We start from the raw sequence: 20,685 nt of genomic DNA, 5'->3' as shown, positions 1-20,685 counted from the left end.
GTCTCCATCATCCTGTCTCTTCACCAGAGAAAGAAGTAACTTTATGGGCAAAGCAGTTAAAAGCGAGGCAGGCTAGGACCTGGAACCCTTGCCGAGGTGCCTGCACCTGGACAGACACAAAATACAGAGAAACTCTGAGAGACTCAACACAACTGCATATCCACGGGGCAAAGTGCGGCCAAGACACAGAGAGACCCAGAACCCGGCTGCCATTTCCAAGGTGCCGGGGGGCGGGGGGAAGCAGGGTCCTCGCAGGACCCCTCCAAGCAGCATCACCTAGTGGGGGGCCACCTAATCCCCAGACCCGCCCCACCCCTGGGAGGAGCCCCCGTTCCTGCTCTTGCTCCCCCAGGTACACCCTCTCTGCGACCCTCCTCTGGCCTCTGGTCAGTGCCTATCGATGAGAGGCCTGGAACCCCGGTCGGCAACAAAAGTAGGGTGGAAAGCAGCCCTACTCATCAGCACCACTCTAATGCGGTACTTAGAGTCCCAAACCCTGTCACAGACGGAGGTTCTTACCCTAAAAAGAAGTTCCTTTAAGGGGCTGCCTCTGAGTCCCGGGTGCCCCTCTCCTGGACGCCACCCACACCAGCCTCGGGGGAAGGTCCCCAATTGCAAAGATGAACAGGTGGCCGGGGCTCCTCCCTCTTAGACCCACGCGGGGGCCGGGCTCCTCCCCCTTAGACCCGCGGGGGCCTGGCTGCTCCCCCTTAGACCCACGCGGGGGCGGGCTGCTTCCCTTTAGACCTGCGGGGCGGCTGCTCCCCCTTAGACCCGCGGGGTCCGGGCTGCTCCCTCTTAGACCCACGCGGGGGCCGGGCTGCTCCCCCTTAGACGAGCCGGGCAAGGTGAGGGGCGCGGGGTGCGGGCGCGGGGCGCGGGGCCGCGCTCACGTGGTTAGCGTGTTGAGGCCGCAGGCCCGCAGCTTCAGGAGCCGGTCCCTCCAGTAGGCCCGGGGCACCCGGAAGTAGTGGACGGAGCCCCCGAAGATCCAGAAGGCCGAGTTCTCCAGCTTGAAGTTCTGGCCGTCGGCCCGCAGCCCCAGGTGCCGGCGCCGCCACAACGAAGCGCCGAGGCCACTCCAGTCCAGCCTGCGGGAGACAGGGCCTCAGAGCCGGCCCACCAGCTGGGCTCGGGGCGTGTGGGCAGCTGGGCCCCCGCCTCCGCCTCCAGCCCCCGGGCGGCGCCCGACGCTAGACTCGAGGCCGCCACGCAGCCAGCGAGGAACAGACAAGCCGGCCTTCAACACGGGGCTGCGCTCGGAAGGGAGGTCAGGGTGCGCGGCGGCAGGGGTCTAAGGGCGGAGAAGCTGCCTTTCGGTGCTGGGACCGAGAGGGCTCGGGGGCGGACTTGGCTTCCTACAGCGGCCACGAGACATCAAAGCAGCAGCTACTTGGCACTGTACCTCGGGGTCACCTCAAGGTCACAGCCCCCGGGCTGGCGGTGCAGATACCTGGAGAGAGGGACCAGTTAGGAACAGCGTCTGCTCAGGGACCCAGCGTCCAAGGCTCCCGTTCCTGAGGACCGGGTGTGCCCCCAGGGGGCTGCCAGGAAGGTGAAGTGAAGTGAAGTGAATTCGCTCAGTCGTGTCCAACTCTTTGCGACCCTGTGGACTGTAGCTTACCAAGCTCCTCCGTCGGTGGGATTCTCCAGGCAAGAATACTGGAGTGGGTTGCCATTTCCTTCTCCAGGGGATCTTCCCGACCCAGGGGTTGAACCTGGGAACCTGGGCCTCCCGCATTAGGGGCAGACGCTTTAACCTCTGAGCCATCATGGAAGCTGGAGTCGGAGGGCTGCTGGGGCGGGGAAGGGGCCCTCACGCGACACAGAACCCCCACCATCTCCCCTCCAGCCCGTTCTGGGAGGAGGGGAGCAGTCAGGGCTGCCTTGGCCCTGCTTTGAAAAGGCCCCTAGGCGTCTGTGGTCTTTCCATTTATCTTCAAACAGAAGCTAAACTCAAACACAGGTTGGAAGACGCACGTGAGAGCCAGCCTTGGCTGAGGCACAGTCTTGCCCGACCGAGCCTCACCGGCCACAGGCCACCCCTCCCCCCGCCTCCACGCCACGGGCTCAGGTCTGGCCGGCCACGGGACAGGCAGTGTGGACGGACTGCCGCAGCCCGCGCTCCGCAGCTGGTCCCACATCTGGTCTTTGCTGAGCCCGGGGCGGAAACGGAGATGTCTCCCCCTCAATGGCAGTGACTGCAAAGTCTGCTGAAGCGAGACATGAGAGGCAGGGGCAGGGACAGCCACTGTGGAGAGCAGTCTGGAGAGCCCTTTGAAATCTAAAACCAGAGCTACCGTGTGATCTGGCAACCCCACTCCTGGGCGTGTATCTGCAGTACCGTGATTCCTTACCAGCTGAGCCACAAGGGAAGCCCAGCAACACGGGAGTGGGCAGCCTCTCCCTTCTCCAGCGGATCTTCCCGACCCAGGGATCGAACCGGGGTCTTCTGCACTGCAGGCAGATTCTCTGCCAGCTGAGCTATCACGGAAGCCCTATAATTCAGAAAGACACATGCACCCCTACGTTCATCGAAGCACTATTTACAACAGCCAGGACATGGAAGCCTAGGTGTCCATCGGCAGGCGAATGGATGAAGATGTCGTACGAAGGAATATTACTTGGCCACAAAAAGAACAAAATAAAGCCATTTGCAGCCACACAGATGGGCCTGGAGAGCTCGTACCAAGTGACGGAAACCAAAGACAGATGTAGGACACTGCTTACAAGGCAGAACCTAAACAGAGCGGACAGATGAACTTACAAAATAGAACTGAAATCACGGATGGAAAGAAACACAGAGTTACGCTCACTAGGGGATGGGGCAGGAACACACTTGGAGACTGTGAAACGGTCATCCCTGGGTAACTGTAAACCTACCAGTGGCTTCCTTCTCCAAACAGTTCCACGTTCTGAGTGACTTAAAATGAAATTTCAAAATACAGTTCTCCCAAATGGCCACCTGCATGGGGATGTGGAAACAAGCGCAGTATCTTTGAGAGGAGAGTCTGGACGTGAGCCCTGGCCCTCCCCTGGGTAGTGCCGTCACTGAGGGCTGGGGGCCCTGGCTCCATGGCACGGCCCTGCCCCAGCACCTGGGGCTGTCACCTGTCTCAGCTGCTCACAAGGGCTGCATGAAGGGCGGACACCAGGGAAGTGCAGCGAAAGAGCCTGTGACAAGGCGGCCCTCACGAGCCGCAAAGCACGCTGTCCCGCGAGGCGCGCAGGGAGGGCTTAACGACACGGCTTGCTAAAGACATATCTTACAAGTGACAAAAGCATCTTCTCACTGTTTGAAATCAATTCATTTTAACATGCTTTGCAAATAGAATAGCTTCAGTGGGTTTTCTGTGTCCCTAATATGAACAATCCCAATCTTCCCCATTTAATTCAGCTGCTGCTGCTGCTGCTGCTGCTGCTGCTGCTAAGTCGCTTCAGTCGTGTCTGACTCTGTGCAACCCCATAGACAGCAGCCCATCAGGTTCCCCGGTCCCTGGGATTCTCCAGGCAAGAACACTGGAGTGGCTTGCCATTTCCTTCTCCAATGCATGAGAGTGAAAAGCGAAAGTGAAGTTGCTCAGTCGTGTCCAACTCTTCGAGACCCCATGGACTGCAGCCTACCTGGCTCCTCCGTCCATGGGATTTTCCAGGCAAGAGTACCGGAGTGGGATGCCATCGCCTTCTCCGTTTAAGTCAGCGTTTCACTATATTTGCGTGCTGGACGTTGTACTGAACCATCTTATTTCAGTTGTCAATTTCATGGTGAAAGCACTGTCCCCTGGGCTGCTGTCCGAAGCCAAGGGTCTGCAAATGCCAGACTCCACCCGGTCCACCTCGTGCCTGCGTGCAGTCTGCCAGCTGAGAACGGTTTTCACATTTGTAAATGGTTGGAAAAAATCAAAAGAAGACTACTTAGGGATATCAAACTGTTGTACTGAACTTGACATTTCGACATCCAACCCACCACCCGTCTACACACAGTCTGTGCTGCTCAGGGCTCAGTGACTCCATGATGGCAGACAGCAGGGTCCTCAAACCTGGACACAGTCTCCACCCGGGCCTGGCAGGACCCTACCCACCCGCCCTGGAGCGTGAGCCCCGGCACGGCACAAGGAGGCCTGTGCGCTCCCTGGCCACACCAGACCGCCCCCCGCCCCCGCCTGGCTCCGCGCCAGCTCCTGCTGCTCGCGGGAGGCCTCCAGCTCACCCACGGCCGAGCGCGGTCTCCCCATGTTCTGACCACATCCTCCCCAGAGAACACGCTCTGCCTTCCTTCACGCCTCATGGTGCACATGCTTCCGTGGCCTTAAGCTTCACCCGACCGCCCCGCACTCATCCAGGGGAGGACGCGCAGAGCTGCGTGCGGATCCTCTGCTTCACAACAGGCACACTGACCACTGACCGTCCAGAGGTGCACACGCACACACACAGAGAGACACACACACAGAGACACACACACAGAGAGACACACACACACACACAGGCACTCTGACCACTGACCGTCCAGAGGTGCACACACACACACACAGAGAGACACACACACAGAGACACACAGGCACTCTGACCACTGACCATCCAGAGGTGCACACACACACACACACACACACACAAACACACACACACAGACACACAGGCACACTGATCACTGATCGTCCAGAGGTGCACACACACACACACACAGGGACACATGGGCACAATGACCACTTGACTGTCCAGCGGTGCACACACGCACACACAGAGACACACACACAGAGACACACACACACACACACACACACACAGGTACATTGATCACTGACTGTCCAGCGGTGCACACACACACACAGAGACACACACACACACAGACCCACACACACACAGGGACACACGGGCACACTGACCACTGACCGTCCAGCAGTGCACACACACACACCACACACACACACACACACACAGGTACATCGATCACTGACCGTCCAGCGGTGAATGAACAAATACACACACACACACCACACACACACACACCACTGAGCGATCATTCCACCCGGGAGCAATCCCTGATCACTGGCCAGAACTTCAACAGAAAGCTCCTGGGAGTTCCCCAAGTCACTGACATAACTTCTGTTCACAACCCCATCTCCCCAGAAGCTGTGAGGGCCTCCCCCACTCAGCAGTGCAGGGGTCCAGGTGGGGTGGAGATGGCTCTCTGTGACTCCTTGTCCCAACACAGTCCCGGCATAAACACACACTCCGTGGTCTGTGCGCCAGTGGATGACAAGTCACTGGGCACCTCTGTCTCCAGGAGTGCCCTTCCCCCGCAGGCCCTACACCTGGAGCTCATGAGAAACGCAGACACGCAGGCCCTACTGGGACCTCCTGAGCCCGAGTCTGCACTGTGCCCATGCCCCAGGGTAGATCTGAGAGCAGCCCGCAGCTTATCCTCTGACACACGTCTGCAGAGCCTCCTCCAGGGTGGGGCTTCTCCTTACTCATCTCTCTAGATCCTATGATTTTGTAGATTAAAAAACCTTCCTCTTGGTGCTCATTAAGAGGGGTAAAATTAACACTGAAAACAGCAAAGCCACAGCTGCTATCGAAGGCCAGACACTGGAGAACTAGCTGCTTTGAGGACCTTCTGGTAGGTAACTAACGAGCCCTCAATACGCTAATAATGGGGATGGCTGCACCAGGAAAACCAGGGTGATAAACGCTGGGTTTCTCCGCGGAACTCACTGTGAGAGAACGAGGCGATGCGTGCCAGAACCCCGTAAACAGCAATGTAAACAGTTATTAATTCAGACGACGGTCATCAGTGCTGCTGCTTGTGACGCTGATAACCACCTCTGGCCGCGCGGCTGACAAGCCACGACCGAGCAAGGCTCCAGGGCCTGTGCAGGGCCTTCTGACGGAGGCCTGTGAGCTCAGAGCCCACCAGCCCCAGGTAGCCCCTGCTTCCTGCTGCTTTCCCATGCGCAGTTCATTCCTGATGAAACTTAAAAAAAAAATGTATTTATTTGGCTGCTCTGGGGCTTCGCAGTGGCACATGGGATCTTCAGTTTTCAACGTGGCACGCAGAATATTCAGTTGCCACAAGCGGGATCCAGTTCCCTGACCAGGGCTAGAACCTGGGCCCCTGCACTGAGGGCAGAGTCTCAGTCACCGGACCACGAGGGCCGTACGCTAATGACACGTTCCGCGGAGGCCAGGGCTGCTGCCTTCCTTCCAGCAGGAGCTCCACCCACACTCTCTCCTGAATTCTGGTCGCCTCTCTGTCGTAGGACGAGCAGGCTTTTGGTCCCGGAATGACCTGGGCGGCTGGCCTGGGCCTTGACTGACGGCTACAGAGGGGCTCCTGGCAGAGGACACGGCGTCAGGACCCCTGGCAGGCCTCCCTGGGGTGAGGTGGGCTGGGGCAGCGGCCTGCCTGAGCCTTGCCTCGCTGCAGCTCGAGGGCCTGAGATGGGGCGCAGGCTACCCGTCCCTGAATATGATCACACGTGCCGGCCAAGCGGAGGCGTCAGGGAAACGGACAGGTGTGCGGTGCCCGGCCAACCAGCTCCTCCTGAGAGATGAGCCCCGAAGTGCTCCCGGCTCTCAGAGAGGGAGATGGCTGATCCCACCACCTCCTTGAACGAGGCAGTGGGGATCGGTCTGAAACATCCCGACAGAGGCTGAGTGGGTCCCCGTGGGTGGGGCGGACACTGCACCAGCCTGGGGCTGAGCGGGGCGGGCACAGCCGCCTCCTCGCCCTCTCTCCTCCATACGCACGTCCAGACCTGGACGGGCCGGCGCCCCAGGCCCAGGTTTAGAAGAGACGCCACGGTCAGTGCTGGGGCCTGCAGCCGGCAGGGCCAGGGAGGCTCACCCTGCGTCGGGCTGACAAGCGGACAAGCTGCACGTGAGCTGGGAGCCTGCGGGAACGGCCCTCCCACCCCCAGAGCGGGAGTCCCGGCTGTCCCGACGGGAGGGAGTCCTCCTCCTCACGTAGCGACACCGGTGCCCACTCGGCGAGGCTCCGCTGACTCTGCGTCCGGGGCTTCCTCTACAGATGCTGGCCATGAATGCGCACCGCCGGTCCACGTGGCCCTGCCTGAATCTGTCACCCAGACGGACATGATGAAGACACCACCCTCGGGACTGAAATGCATGCTTCTCATCACTCTGAAGACGGACCTGGCCACACGCTCCTGAGCCCCAGCTTCATCAGCCACCCCGTCTCCAGAACTGCCCACCTGGGGCCTTGGGGTCTCAGCAGGCTTCAGCTCTGTGCACGCCTCCCTAGTCAGGCGGGGCTGGGGGCCTGGGGAGGGATTCACCCGCTCCCCGTTCCTGGCCAGCGCCTCTGACACCCCACCCTGGAAGAGCGGCTCCTCCATCGACCCGTGAGCCCCAGAGCTGCAGCTCTGCCCTGGGTCTGGCCCGGCTTCGTGGACGCGCTCCTTGACCGTGTGCGCCAGGCCTCGGCTCCTGCTTTGCTGGGAGAGGCGTTAACTGTTTGCAGAGGCCTGGGCCTTCCGTCCATCGGGCAGCATCTGCAGGCCTATGCCCACCGCTCCTGGCACCCCTGCCCATCCCCATGGGAAGGACCTGGTGGGCAGGGGATGGCTGAGCACCCAGGCCCCGCAGGCCAGGCCGGCAGCCCTGTCTAAAGCCCGCAGGAGTTCGTACGTGAACGAGCATCTGCTTGAGGAGACCCCAAGACCCCGTCGTGCAGTTACACTCCTCATTCGGATTTAAGCACACTCGGCATCGCGCAGTGATTGGATGCCACGGGACACCGCGCTCTCACTGCGGGGAACGTTCCCACTGCAGCATCAGCAGAGGAAGGGCCAAGAAGGGAAAGCTCTGTGAGCGAACATCCAGTGCCCCCACGACAAGAGTCTGATCTCAGAGACTCGAGGAGTCAGAAGAAAAGGATTGCACCGAACAAGTGCAACCTAAATAAATTGCTTTCAAAGTCCACCCCATGGGACTTACCTCCTGAGACAGACGAGAGCTGGGTTAAGAGCACACGGACTCAACACACAGATCCGCCCAATTTGCCCCTCTGACCACAGAGCTCAGGCTGATCCAACAGAAAGCGAATCTGCTATTTACTTACTGTCAATGTCCATCAAGACTTAAAATGAGCGCCTCGTATAGTCAGAGATCCTAGTATCTCTCCAACAGATGTTCACCAACAGAAAGCGAATCTGCTATTTACTTACTGTCAATGTCCATCAAGACTTAAAATGAGCGCCTCGTCTGGTCAGAGATCCTAGTATCTCTCCAACAGATGTTCGCTGCAGCCCACTTTGCAGCTGTGGGTGTCTTTCAGGAGGGGGCAGTTTAAACAGCTGGACAGAGAGTGCCGCCTACAGCCGTCTCGGTGCACACGGGACATCCCTGAGCATTGCCGTGATGGGGGCTGCCTCTGGGCAGGGAGATGGGAGCCCAGGGACCTCATTTTCCCCTTTACTTTATTTGAAGACTTCATCCTTCTTCCTAGATGACCTAGTCACAGAGTAACCTTTGTAAGAACAACACACGGTGCTCCTGAGAGGAACAGCCCCACCAGCCGTTGTGGGAGGCGGGGGCGGGAGCAGGGGCACTAACCAAGGGTCTCCCGTGGACCCCGTCAGGAAGCGCCCACTCTCTCACCACGAGCCTCTAGGAATCCACTGCCCTTTTGTCCAGGAGAGGCATCACACGAGGGGGGCTCTCAACATGGCCTTTGACAGCCAGACCAATCGATTTAAGCAAACGTAAAAGTGAGTGGCGAGCCGGCAACAAGCCCCTGCTGCTGGGGGCTGGACGGGGGCCTGGTGCCCTCAGGCCCCACATGTCCCGACAGGGTCTCTGAGCCCCGGCATCTCCTGCTGCTTCACCAGAAGAGCATTCCAGGCCACACGACAGGCCTGGGGTCGTGTCGTGGAAAGAAGCGTGTTTACCTCCCCAGCTCCTTCCAAGAGGAGAGCACTCCTCGGCCAGAGTCCTGATATTTGGGGGGCCAAGGGTCCAGAAGCCTCAGGCATGGTCTCTGGGGCACCCCAGTCCCCTGATCACAGACCCTCAGCGTCCACACACCTGCTGAGACCCCAGTCCCCCAATCACAGACCCTCAGCGTCCACACACCTGCTGAGACTCCAGTCCCCTGATCACAGACCCTCAGCATCCACACACCTGCTGAGACCCCAGTCCCCCAATGTCAGACCCTCAGCGTCCACACACCTGCTGAGACCCCAGTCCCCTGATCACAGACCCTTAGAGTCCACACACCTGCTGAGACCCCAGTCCCCCAATCACAGACCCTCAGCGTCCACACACCTGCTGAGACCCCAGTCCCCCAATCACAGACCCTCAGCGTCCACACACCTGCTGAGACTCCAGTCCCCTGATCACAGACCCTCAGCATCCACACACCTGCTGAGACCCCAGTCCCCCAATCACAGACCCTCAGCGTCCACACACCTGCTGAGACTCCAGTCCCCTGATCACAGACCCTCAGCATCCACACACCTGCTGAGACCCCAGTCCCCCAATGTCAGACCCTCAGCGTCCACACACCTGCTGAGACCCTGGTCCCCTGATCACAGACCCTCAGCGTCCACATACCTGCTGGGACCTTGGTCCCCCGATCACAGACCCTCAGCGTCCACATACCTGCTGAGACTCCAGTCCCCTGATCACAGATCCTCAGCGTCCACACACCTGCTGAGACCCCGGTCCCCCAATCACAGACCCTCAGCACCCACCCTCTCCTCCGGCACAGGGTCTCTGACACCTGGCACCCCTCCCCACGTGTGTCAGGGGTGACATTCCCACAGGCTGAGAGCTTCGCTGCCAGAACACGAGAGCTGGAGTGTTCCAACGGCCATGACTCAGGCCCCACGGAGAGCAGCGTCCAGAACAGACGAAGCCCATAAAACCCGTGACCTCACAGATGTCCAGAAGGACACGGTCCAGCACTAAGCCCTCAGAGGGGGGGACCAAGAGAGCGGCCTGGTTCTGAGGCTGCGACCAGTGTCCCTGGGGCTCCCGAGAGGTCCTTCTCCTCTCTCTCCCAGGGGAGGAGCGAGCTTCAGGAACCCAGACCCCGGCAGGGCAGGGAGCAGCAAAGATGACCTCCCTCGGGAGGCGATGCAGGCAGCCCGCCGTGGGTCTGGCTCTGCCGACTCTGCAGCTGACCTCTAGCTTAGAGAGACGCAGAGCTCCCGGGGGGCTGCTCAGTGAGGCATCGATGCTGAGGGAAAGTCCTGAACGGGAACCACACCCTCGTCATACCAGGCAGGCATTCTTGTGCTGTGGAGACGGGATGGTTTGGAGCCGAGGTTCACCCAGCACGCACACCCTGGACCCCAGGTAACACGCCAAGTGGAGAAAGTCAGCCAAGGCAGAGGGTTACACCTCTGTAAGCTTGAGAGGGTGCCAGCTAGTGTCTGAGGCCAAACGCAACATATGAGCATTCTTGGGGAGATGCGAGCACGGAGTGCAGGGGCCCCAGTGAGCTTCCGGGGCTGGTGGACACCCGCTCTGTTGGAGCTGCGGCGGCTGCTCCACGGACAGCGCATGTGTGAGAACCCAGCAGACATGCCTGCCACACACGCACCTGCTTACATGGCGATTATACCGCCATCAAGGTGACTGGCTTAAGACCAACGTTCAAGCTGAAAAACCAAAGGTTGAAATCTTCCTTAAAGGTCATCTCGGTCCTCTTATTTCTTGGATACGATGTCAGCAAACAGCAGTGACTGACCATGAGCCAATCCAGGTAAAAATTTATGGGGAAAAAAAAAGGCTGCAGCCAAGCAGGCCCCCACCACCACCACACCTGCCTCCAACCTGAGGATTAAAAAGGCTGCAGCCAAGCAGCCCCCTCACCACGCCCGCCTCTGACCTGGGGGAAAAAAAGGCTGCAGCCAAGCAGCCCCCCACCACGCCCGCCTCTGACCTGGAGCTCCCCGCTCTGCTGCCCGTCCCCGCGTGACCTCTGCTTTGGGGGCCGCGCCCACGTTCCCAACAACAGCGGGGAGAGGCCCCACTCGGCTGACGGCCTGGCCACCGTGGCATCAGGCAGGGGAGGGAGCTGGCTCTGGCCTCCAGACGCAGGTCTCGGTGTCCAGCCCAAGTGGGACAGACGGACCTAGGCGGAAGGTACCCGCGAGACACAGCCCGGGAGATGCCAGGAGACAAGTGTTCCGGAGGACCTAAGAGGCAGCCCTGACCCAGCCTGAGCCTCTCCGGCCTCTGTCCCGCCGGCAGAGAAAGAAGGCGCAGCAGGAAAGCCGGGTCCTTGCTAAGCGCGCCACACCACTGCCGGGGCAGGAGGCGCCGCCCTTTGCCCCGGCTGCTCCACGGACCCTACCCTTCCTGCCGCCAGGTGGGCACGTGTTCCCTGGCCCGCAAGAGCCCAGCTGCTTAACCTCCTCTCCCTCCAGACCCCAACAAGCACCTGCCCCCTTCTCGCGCCTCCTCCTGGGAACTGTCAGGGGCACTGACTGGCCCATCTCAAACCCCTCACAGCCACCCCCGTCCCGTGACCTGTCTGGGCCCCCCACGAGGGCCGCTGCCTCTCTGACCTCCAGCATCCAAGCACGTGCCCCTCCTGCGAGGCGGGCCTTTCTCCCTGGGGTGTGGTCTCCTGGATACCTGGGTGTGTGCCGGAGGCTCCTGCCCTCTGCCTGGAGGGATTGCTCTGGGGTTTGCGTCAGCCCTGTGCCTCCAACGGCCAGGACCAGTCCTCAGAGGAAGGGGAGAGATCACAGACAGGATGGAAAGTCTTGGGAGCAGCTGGGGAAATGAGACGCCCTGAAGTATTCCGAGCCCCAGAAAAGCATTTCCTTCTTCCAAACAATCCTGACACCCTCGTTGTCTCCGAAACAAAGGTGGCACCTCAGACTTGGAAAGACGCAAAGGGAAAGAGTTCTCTCCCTCCCGAACATCGCTGTCTCCCAGAGGAAGCCCAGCGAAGTGATGAGGACACGGAAAGAAGCAACAGACGAGGGTGGCAAGACTGCTGTGGGTCCAAGGCTCAGCCTTCAGCTTCAGCACCAGCTCCCCTGCCTGACTTCCCACACCCCCGACGTTTTGAATATGGAAAGCTCCAGGCATCGACCTGAGAGATAGGGTCACAGCTGTAAAATCCTATAAACAGAATCGGTAGGAAAATTGTAGGCTCAGGCGCGCGCACAGGTGGTGGGTAAAGCATTCTATCCCCAATCGCACCCCCAGATAACGTGTTATAAGGGAAAGGGGAGTGGGGAGGGCTGAGCTGGTGCTGGTGGGCGAGGGGAAGACCCATCCCGAGAACGGAGCAGCCACACCCAGACCAAGGAGCTTGGAGGACCCGCGGGACAGACACCTGGGGACCGGGCTGGGCCGGGCAAATGGACCGTACGGAGCTGGAGCTCTGACCTCAGCCGAACAGAGAAGCCTCGCAGCTGGCTTGGCAGGAAATGTGGGGACCTCGGAGAAAAGCAGGGGACCTGGGGCTCGGCAGGAGGACTCGGGACGCGCACGCTGGGCACCTCGGAGAGGGGTCTGATGGCCAGTTCTGCGCGGACCCCCTGCGCAGGAGGGTGGGGAGCCCCGGCTGGGCGCAGACGCCGGGGCCGGGAGTGCAGCGCCTGGGTGCCGGGGGCGCAGAGGGGCCGGGCGCCGGCGCTCCGGTCGGACGGGGCCGGGGGGCCGCCCCGTGGGGACTGCCCTCGGGGGCTCCGGGCCGGGCTCGGGCGCAGGTGCGCGGGACGCGGCGTCAGCTCACCTGCGGAGCACCGGGAGGCACACGATCAGCAGCAGCGCGCCGAGCAGGAGGCCGGGCCTCCGCCGCACACCCCACTTGGGCATCGCGCGTCCGCTGCGCCTGACCCACCCGCGCCGGAGTCCGAACCCGACCCGGAGGCTCGGCGGGGGCGGGGCCGCGCGCCGGTCGCCGGGGCAACAAGCCGCCGCGCTCGCGGCCCGCCGGTGCTCACTGGCTGCAGCCTGAGGCCCCGCCCCCGAGGCCCCGCCCCCGAGGCCCCGCCCCCGAGGCCCCGCCCCCGAGGCCCCGCCCCGCCGCGCGGCCTCGGGGGCGGGGGCCGGCCCTGGCCGGCCGGCGGGGGCGGCGGGCGGTTTCCGGTCCTCCGCCCCTGCGCCCCGGGCCCCGTCCCTCCCCGGGGGCCTGGCCCTGAGAGGCGCCCTCAGTGGCAGAGACACTTTGCGGCTGGAGATGTGCAGACGGGAGCTCACCGCCTGGGCGCGCTGCGCAACCCTGCACACTTGAACACGCGGGTCAAGTCACCCCCGGCGCGGTGAACGGGTGAGCAGGTGCGAAAGGCGCTTCCAGAGCCGAAGCAGTATTTTAAAGCAGTTCAAATGCTGAAGAGAAAAGTTTTTTTAAATAGTGACTTAACATGTGAAAGTGAAAGTCGCTCCGTCGTGTCCGACTCTTTGTGACCCCGTGGACAATACAGTCCATGGAATTCTCTAAGCAAGAATACTGGAGTGAGTAGCCGCTCCCTTCTCCAGGGGACCTTCCCAACCCAGGGACTGAACCCAGGTCTCCTGCGTTGCAGGCGGATTCTTCACCAGCTGAGCCACCAGGGAAGCCCAAACTGGGAAAAGCATACGTCACAGCTGCGTATTGTAGCCCTGCTTATTTAACTCACATGCAGAGCACATCATGCGAAATGCTGGGCTGGAGGAAGCACAAGCTGGAATCAAGATTGCAGGGACAAATATCAATAACCTCAGATATGCAGGTGACACCACCCTTAAGGCAGAAAACAAAGAAGAACTAAAGAGCCTCTTGAAAGTGAAAATTCAGTCCCTCAGTCTTGTGGACCCCATGAACCGCAGCACTCCGGGCCTCCCTGACCATCACCAACTCCCAGAGTTCACTCAAACTCATGTCCATCGAGTCGGTGATGCCATCCAACCATCTCATCCTCTGTCATCCCCTTCTCCTCCCGCCCTCAATCTTTCCCAGCATCAGGGTCTTTTCCAGTGAGTCAGTTCTTCACATCAGGTGCCCAAAGTATTGGAGTTTCAGCTTCAGCATCAGTCCTTCCAACGAATATTCAGGACTGATTTCCTTTAGGATGGACTGGTTGGCTCTCCTTTCATGCAGGTCAAGGGACTCTCAAGAGTCTTTTCCAACACCACAGTTCAAAGCATCAATTCTTCGGCGCTCAGCTTTCTTTATAGTCCAACTCTCACATCCATACATGACTACTAGAAAAACCATAGCCTTGACTAGACGGACCTTTGTTGGCAGAGTAATGTCTCTGCTTTTTAATATGCTGTCTAGGTTTCTTCCAAGGAGCAATTTTAATTTCTTTTAATTTATTTAATTTAATTGTCTTTTATTTAATTTCTTTAATTTTAATTTCTTTAATTGAAATGTCTTTTAATTTCATGGCTGCAGTCACCATCTGCAATGATTTTGGAGCCCCCCAAAATAAAGTCTCTCACTGTTTCCATTGTTTCCCCATCTATTTGCCATGAAGAGATGGGACCAGATGCCATGATGTTTGTTTCCTAAATGTTGAGTTTTAAGCCAACTTTTTCATTCTTCTCTTTCACTTTCTGCTGGATCATCGACAAAGCGAGAGAGTTCCAGAAAAACATCTATTTCTGCTTTATTGACTATGCCAAAGCCTTTGACTGTGTGGATCACAATAAACTGTGGAAAATTCTGAATGCGATGGGAATACCAGACCACCTGACCTGCCTCTTGAGAAATCTGTATACAGGTCAGGAAGCAACAGTTAGAACTGGACGTGGAACAACAGACTGGTTCCAAATAGGAAAAGGAGTACGTCAGGGCTGTGTATTGTCACCCTGCTTATTTACACAGAAGTTGTAGTGGTTATACCTTCATTTACTATTACTCAGTTGGTACAGTGTGAAATGCCACATGCTTGTAAGTTCTGAGATTTTTTTTTTCTGAAAATGATACCAAATTGCTATGATTTATTCAGTAATCCTGGATAAATACTTTGGTATTATGTAGGAACTTGGATGATCCTTTCAGTTTTATTCAGTACTGTTATTTTTTAGAGACCATGTACATTTCAGATCATCAGCAGTAATGTAGCAGATAGGTGAATTTCTGTTTTAGAGAGGATTGCCAGGTATTATACTCTCACAGGTTCTTAGGAAATTTTGTGGAATGTTTAAGAGTTACTGAAATTCATTTATGGAATATTTTCATGGAGAAGTAAATGGCAACCCACTCCAGTGTTCTTGCCTGGAGAATCCCAGGGACGGGGGAGCCTGGTGGGCTGCCGTCTATGGGGTCGCACAGAGTCGGACACGACTGAAGTGACTTAGCTTAGCTTAGCAGAGTACATCATGAGAAACGCTGGGCTGGAGGAAGCACAAGCTGGAATCAAGATTGCCGGGAGAAATATCAATAACCTCAGATATGCAGATGACACCACCCTTGTGGCAGAAAGTGAAGAACTAAAGAGCCTCTTGATGAAAGTGAAAGAGGAGAGTGAAAAAGTTGGCTTAAAGCTCAACATTCAGAAAACTAAGATCATGACATCTGGTCCCATCACTTCATGGCAAATAGATGAGGAAACAGTGGAAACAGTGGCTGACTTTATTTTTTAGGGCTCCAAAATCACTGCAGATGGTGATTGCAGCCATGAAATTAAAGACACTTACTCCTTGGAAGGAAAGTTATGACCAACTTAGACGGCATATTAAAAAGCAGAGACATTACTCTGCCAACAAAGGTCCGTCTAGTCAAGGCTATGGTTTTTCTAGTAGTCATGTATGGATGTGAGAGTTGGACTATAAAGAAAGCTGAGCACCGAAGAATTGATGCTTTGAACTGTGGTGTTGGAAAAGACTCTTGAGAGTCCCTTGACCTGCATGCAAGGAGATCCAACCAGTCCATCCTAAAGAAAATCAGTCCTGAATATTCGTTGGAAGGACTGATGCTGAAGCTGAAACTCCAATACTTTGGGCACCTGATGTGAAGAACTGACTCACTGGAAAAGACCCTGATGCTGGGAAAGATTGAGGGCGGGAGGAGAAGGGGACGACAGAGGATGAGATGGTTGGATGGCATCACCGACTCGATGGACATGAGTTTGAGTGAACTCTGGGAGTTGGTGATGGACAGGGAGACCCGGAGTGCTGCAGTTCATGGGGTCACAGAGTCGGACACGACTGAGCAGCTGAACTGATCGTGTGAGAAGCTACGACCCTGTAGATTCTCTTTAGACAGATGTGTCTGTCACACGTTTGACTCACAGGGGGACGGGTGCGGGGGGCCAACCGGAATATCCTCTGCCTTTGGGTGCACAAGTCTCGTTCTGGGCCTCACTCCTACCACTTTCAATTTTTTAATTTTAAAAAAGTCCAGATAAACCTTACATTTTAGGAAAAGATGAATAAAAGTCTTATTTTGGCACAGAATTATGTCAGAAAGGAAGTTGTATGACATTTGGGCAAATTTATGCTTCCTAGCAATCACAAACCCCACTCATCCCAAGAACAAAATTCAGAGTTTACTGAAAGAAAACATGAAACGTGTCTAGGGAGGCTGATTTTCTCTCAGCATCAGAGTTTCCAGAAAGCACACACGCAGGCGCACGCACGCCACCGCGTGCTCTGAAGCTGTGCGCGGCCCTTGCACACTGGACGTGAAGAGCTGCTAAAGCACAGCGAGGCTTCCCTTCTGGAACAAAGACAAGCCGCGCTTCCTCTGAAGAGTTTTTTTCCAGCATTAAGCAAATATTTGTCAGCTAGAGAAAGGTAAACCCAGGAGAGGCAGAGAGGAGCGAACACACAGAAAGCCGAAGAAGACCTAGTGCAGTTGGGGGGGCGGGGGTGGCTGGGGCTGACCCAGGGCCGGAGCCACCTCGAGTCTCCAGGGCGCAGTCTCGCCCCCTGAGCGCACTCCCCAAAGCCAGTATCTTCTATCCACTGTTTTTAAGACATAAAATTGCCCGATAGGTGTTAAGACTGTGATAAAAGCGTGTTGGTATAATTGGAATGAGAGACGGCCCTCAAGACACATGGGGAAGGTGTCACAGGGGAGGCCCCTTTCCGCCTGTGCAGGTGTGTCCCAGACACACACCCTCACCTGCCCTGGTTCCTGGTGATGCTGCTGAGCAGCAAATAGCACAGTCCTTGGGACTTCCCTGCTGGTCCAGTGGCGAGAAATCCATGCTCTCGGTAAAAGGGGCCCAGGTCTGACCCCTGGTTGGGGAGCTAGATCCCACAAGCAGCAACTAAAATTTGGCCAAGCCAAATAAACAAATATATTGGTTAAGTGAGCTAGGGTTCACACAAGTTATTGCAAAGTAATAAATGGAAAACCAGCACAGTCCACGAAGCACCAAGGCATCCTTAAGCTATTTAAACAGCACCAGATTCTCCTTTGTGTTTTTGTTCCAGATATTAAACTTGTCAACATGGGCTATAAAAACCATGAAATCCGTAGCCCAGCCCTGTGTCCTTTGTTTTTATTTCTGGGAGAAAATGTGAATAACTCAGTGCTACAGAAGAAATCCTTACCCCTTAACCTGCTGAGAACTACAGGCCTGTCGACACGCCCTGCTCCTGGATTAAGAACACATTTACTCCATCAGGATTTAGTGATACCAGGGCTGTACTGCAGAGATGCTGCTACTCCAGACGTGTTTGCTGAGGAGCCAAGACTTCGGGTTTTTAAAAGAGTAGCAAGAGGTGCCTTCAACATACTCCTTTGCACAACGCTTGATTGCTCTTGACCCTGAGCAGAGCATGAAATTCTCACATCACTGGGCAGGGAGGCTACAGTTCAGTGACCCAGCCAATGGGGCTGTAAACAGTGGCGTGCGGGCAGATCGTACCTAATACCCGCAACGGTAACCTGCGCAGGCCAACTTCCCCATGCTGGGTGTGCAGAGAACAGAACAAAGCAAGTGTTCCTTGAAGAACGGGGTCCTGCTGACCTCCTCCCCTCCCAGGACTCTCCCGCTGCTCCCAGCGGAGACAGGGGTGGACGAGAAGCGAGGAGAGGACGAGGAGCCCAGTTTCCATGTCAAGCTGCCAGAGTCTGGAGCCAAGAAACTGTGAGCGTGGGGAGCGCGGGGGACTCCTGGGATAAGTGAGCGTCATCTCAGCCCTGGACGAAAAGAACGCGGAAAACCGCTGTCCGTGAGGCGCACATACATACCTGTGGTTGATTCATGCTGCTGTTTGTCAGAAACCAGCACAATTCTGTAAAGCAATGAGCCTTCGATTAAAAAATTAGTAAAAAAAAAGAAGAAGAAGAAGAAGAAAATCCTTATCTTTGGAAAGCGAGAAAGGAAAATGGGTCCAAGTCGGGACGGTCAGTCAAGGCCTACCCAGAAAGGCACATCCGGGGTGCTGGGGGCCTGTGTGTTTGCTGGGGCTGCACCGGCTCCAGCGCTGGCCTGGGCGGTTCCCAAAGGCCACTTTGCAGCTCAGCCTCTGGGCGACTGAAAAGCAAGGTCTGGCTCAACAGCGTCCGTTCGTCCAGACGGGATCAACGGCGTTTGGGTTCGCTGTGTGCGGAGCACGGTTTCGGGTGCCAGAGAGGCTTCAGTGGCCCCTCTCTCGGAGAAGTCTGCCCGGCTGAGGGAGCAGAACAGCAAAAACGCACAAACAAATCAGTCCCGTGTGTTCAAGGCGACACCAACCCTGGGCTCTTTAATCCGAGGAAATGGGCCAGAGGCCAGAGGAGGGGTCGGGGGAGCCCACCGGGCCCCTGCTGCAGCTCGGGGAGCCAGAGCAGGAATGGGGGCGGCTCCCTGGGGGGCTGGTCCAGAGTGGGCCTGGGCGTGGGGAGCAGGCGCTCCCCCTTCAGCGGTGCTGTGTCCAGGGACCCCGCTTTCGCGCCCGGCACCTCGGAAGCAGCAGCTGGATTGTGGCCTGTCTGTGTCTCGGGGATGATTTGCTCCAACCGCTCGCGGTCACGTTTCGTCCTGTACCCACAGTTGCTTTGTATCTGTCGGTCCAGATGCTGGTCCAGGTACAAACACCACAAAACGCCCGTGCCCCAGCCTGGCTCCAAGGCAGGGAATTCCACAGCATGAAGCGGGTGTCGGGGGTGCTATGTACAGAGGAGACCTCACCAAGAGGGCATCGCCGAGCAAAGCCCTGAGTGGTCGCCTGCGTACAGGGCTGAGGTGTGGCCGGCCAAGCAGAGAGGGCCCGGGGGGGGGGCAATGCCCAGGGGTCCAGGCCTGCAGGGAGGAGGCCAGGGGAACCAGGACGCCGACAGGCAGGCCTTCCAGAGCAGAGCTCTGACTCAGGCAATCAGGGAGCCAGGGCAGGCTCTGGGCGTGGCGTCCACTGTGTTTCCAAAGGTCATCTGGATGCCAGGAGTGGGCGGCAATACAAGAAAGGGGACCGACCGGAGGCTACTGCAGGCGTCCGTGTGCTAAGACAAGCGGCCGCCTGGCACGGGGCAGACTCTGATCCCTGGGTCGTTTGTGGGGCGAGAAAAATAAGGAGGATTCGAGAATGACTCCGTCACGCTGGGCCTGAGAAAGAGGAGGAACTGGGGTTACCATTCCTGGCATGGAGGAGACTGGGAGGGTCAGCCTGTCCAGAGGCCCAGAAGCCCAGCTCGGGCCGGCTAGTTTGGCCCGCAGAGGGTTTGGTCCACCGAGGACCCTGGCCACTGTGATGCAGGGGCGTGTGGAGGGGCTGGGGCAGCGGAACGGGCTAGGGAGGAAAAGGGGCCTTGGGGGGAAGCAGACAAGCCTCCTTCCAGGGTATCTGCTGGCAAGAGGGAGAGATAAATGGGAAAGCGGCTGCGGCTCGCAGCCCTGAGCCGAGGACACTGCCCAGTCCTCATCTCCATCTCGGGTGGGAGATGGAATCACAGTGCTGGACACGGACGTGGGATCGTGATCAAAGAGACGGAAGGCAGCGAAGCAGAACGGACGCGGTGCTTCTCGTCCGCCACATCCCGGGGGGCGCCGTGGGTAGGCTGGGCCGTGGAAGCGGGCTCCGGGGTGAGCAGACAGGGCCACACATGGCAGCAAGCCTGCCTGGCGGCTCAGTGACTGCAGACACGAGCCGCGTGAGCTGTCAGCGCGAGCGCCAGCCACGCCCTCGGAGCCTGTCCTGAATATCTGAACAGTCGCTTTCAGACGTAGGCGCGCGCGTGTGCGGGAGATGCCGCCATGGGAAACATTGAAACTGCACTGAGTTGAAGTAAAATAAAGCAGTGGTTAAAGACTACTATGAAACTATCAATATCATCTACAAAAACAATCATTAGGGCTTTCATACACTTTCGTCCTCCTGGACTGTGGCTCAGAGGGTAAAACCATCTGCTTGCGGGAGACCCGGGTGCATTCCCTGGGTCAGGAAGATCCCCTGGAGAAGGAAATGGCAACCCACTCCAGTACTCTTGCCTGGAAAACTCCATGGATGGAGGAACCTCGTAGGTTACAGTCCATGGGGTCACAAAGAGTCAGACACGACTGAGCAACTTTGCTTTCCCTTTTCATACACTTAAGCACATTAGGAAATAAGCTGACAGCTAACAGGGATGGTAAGAGTACAGTAGCTTTGTAAGTGTGGGAAGACCATGAAATCCTTCTGAGCCAAGAGATATATGAAATAGATATATCTAAAAGATAATTTTAAATATAAATTTTATAGATATTAGATATTCATAAAATTTAAGATTTTAAGATATTGGTAAGAATTAGGTATATTTTTAAAGATTGTTTTAATCACAGTTTTTAATCATGGTTGAAT

General features: G+C 57.2%; 1 protein-coding gene across 1 annotated transcript in view; it reads right to left on the bottom strand.

The window, feature by feature from the left end:
- Window positions 1-20,685, bottom strand: part of PDE2A (phosphodiesterase 2A) — a 509,398-nt gene that overhangs the window by 272,253 nt on the left and 216,460 nt on the right. The window lies entirely within an intron of this gene.

Source organism: Capra hircus, chromosome 15 (assembly GCF_001704415.2).
Source record: "Capra hircus breed San Clemente chromosome 15, ASM170441v1, whole genome shotgun sequence".
In the NCBI taxonomy this organism is placed as follows: domain Eukaryota; kingdom Metazoa; phylum Chordata; class Mammalia; order Artiodactyla; family Bovidae; genus Capra; species Capra hircus.
This window is presented reverse-complemented; position numbering and strand designations above follow the sequence as displayed.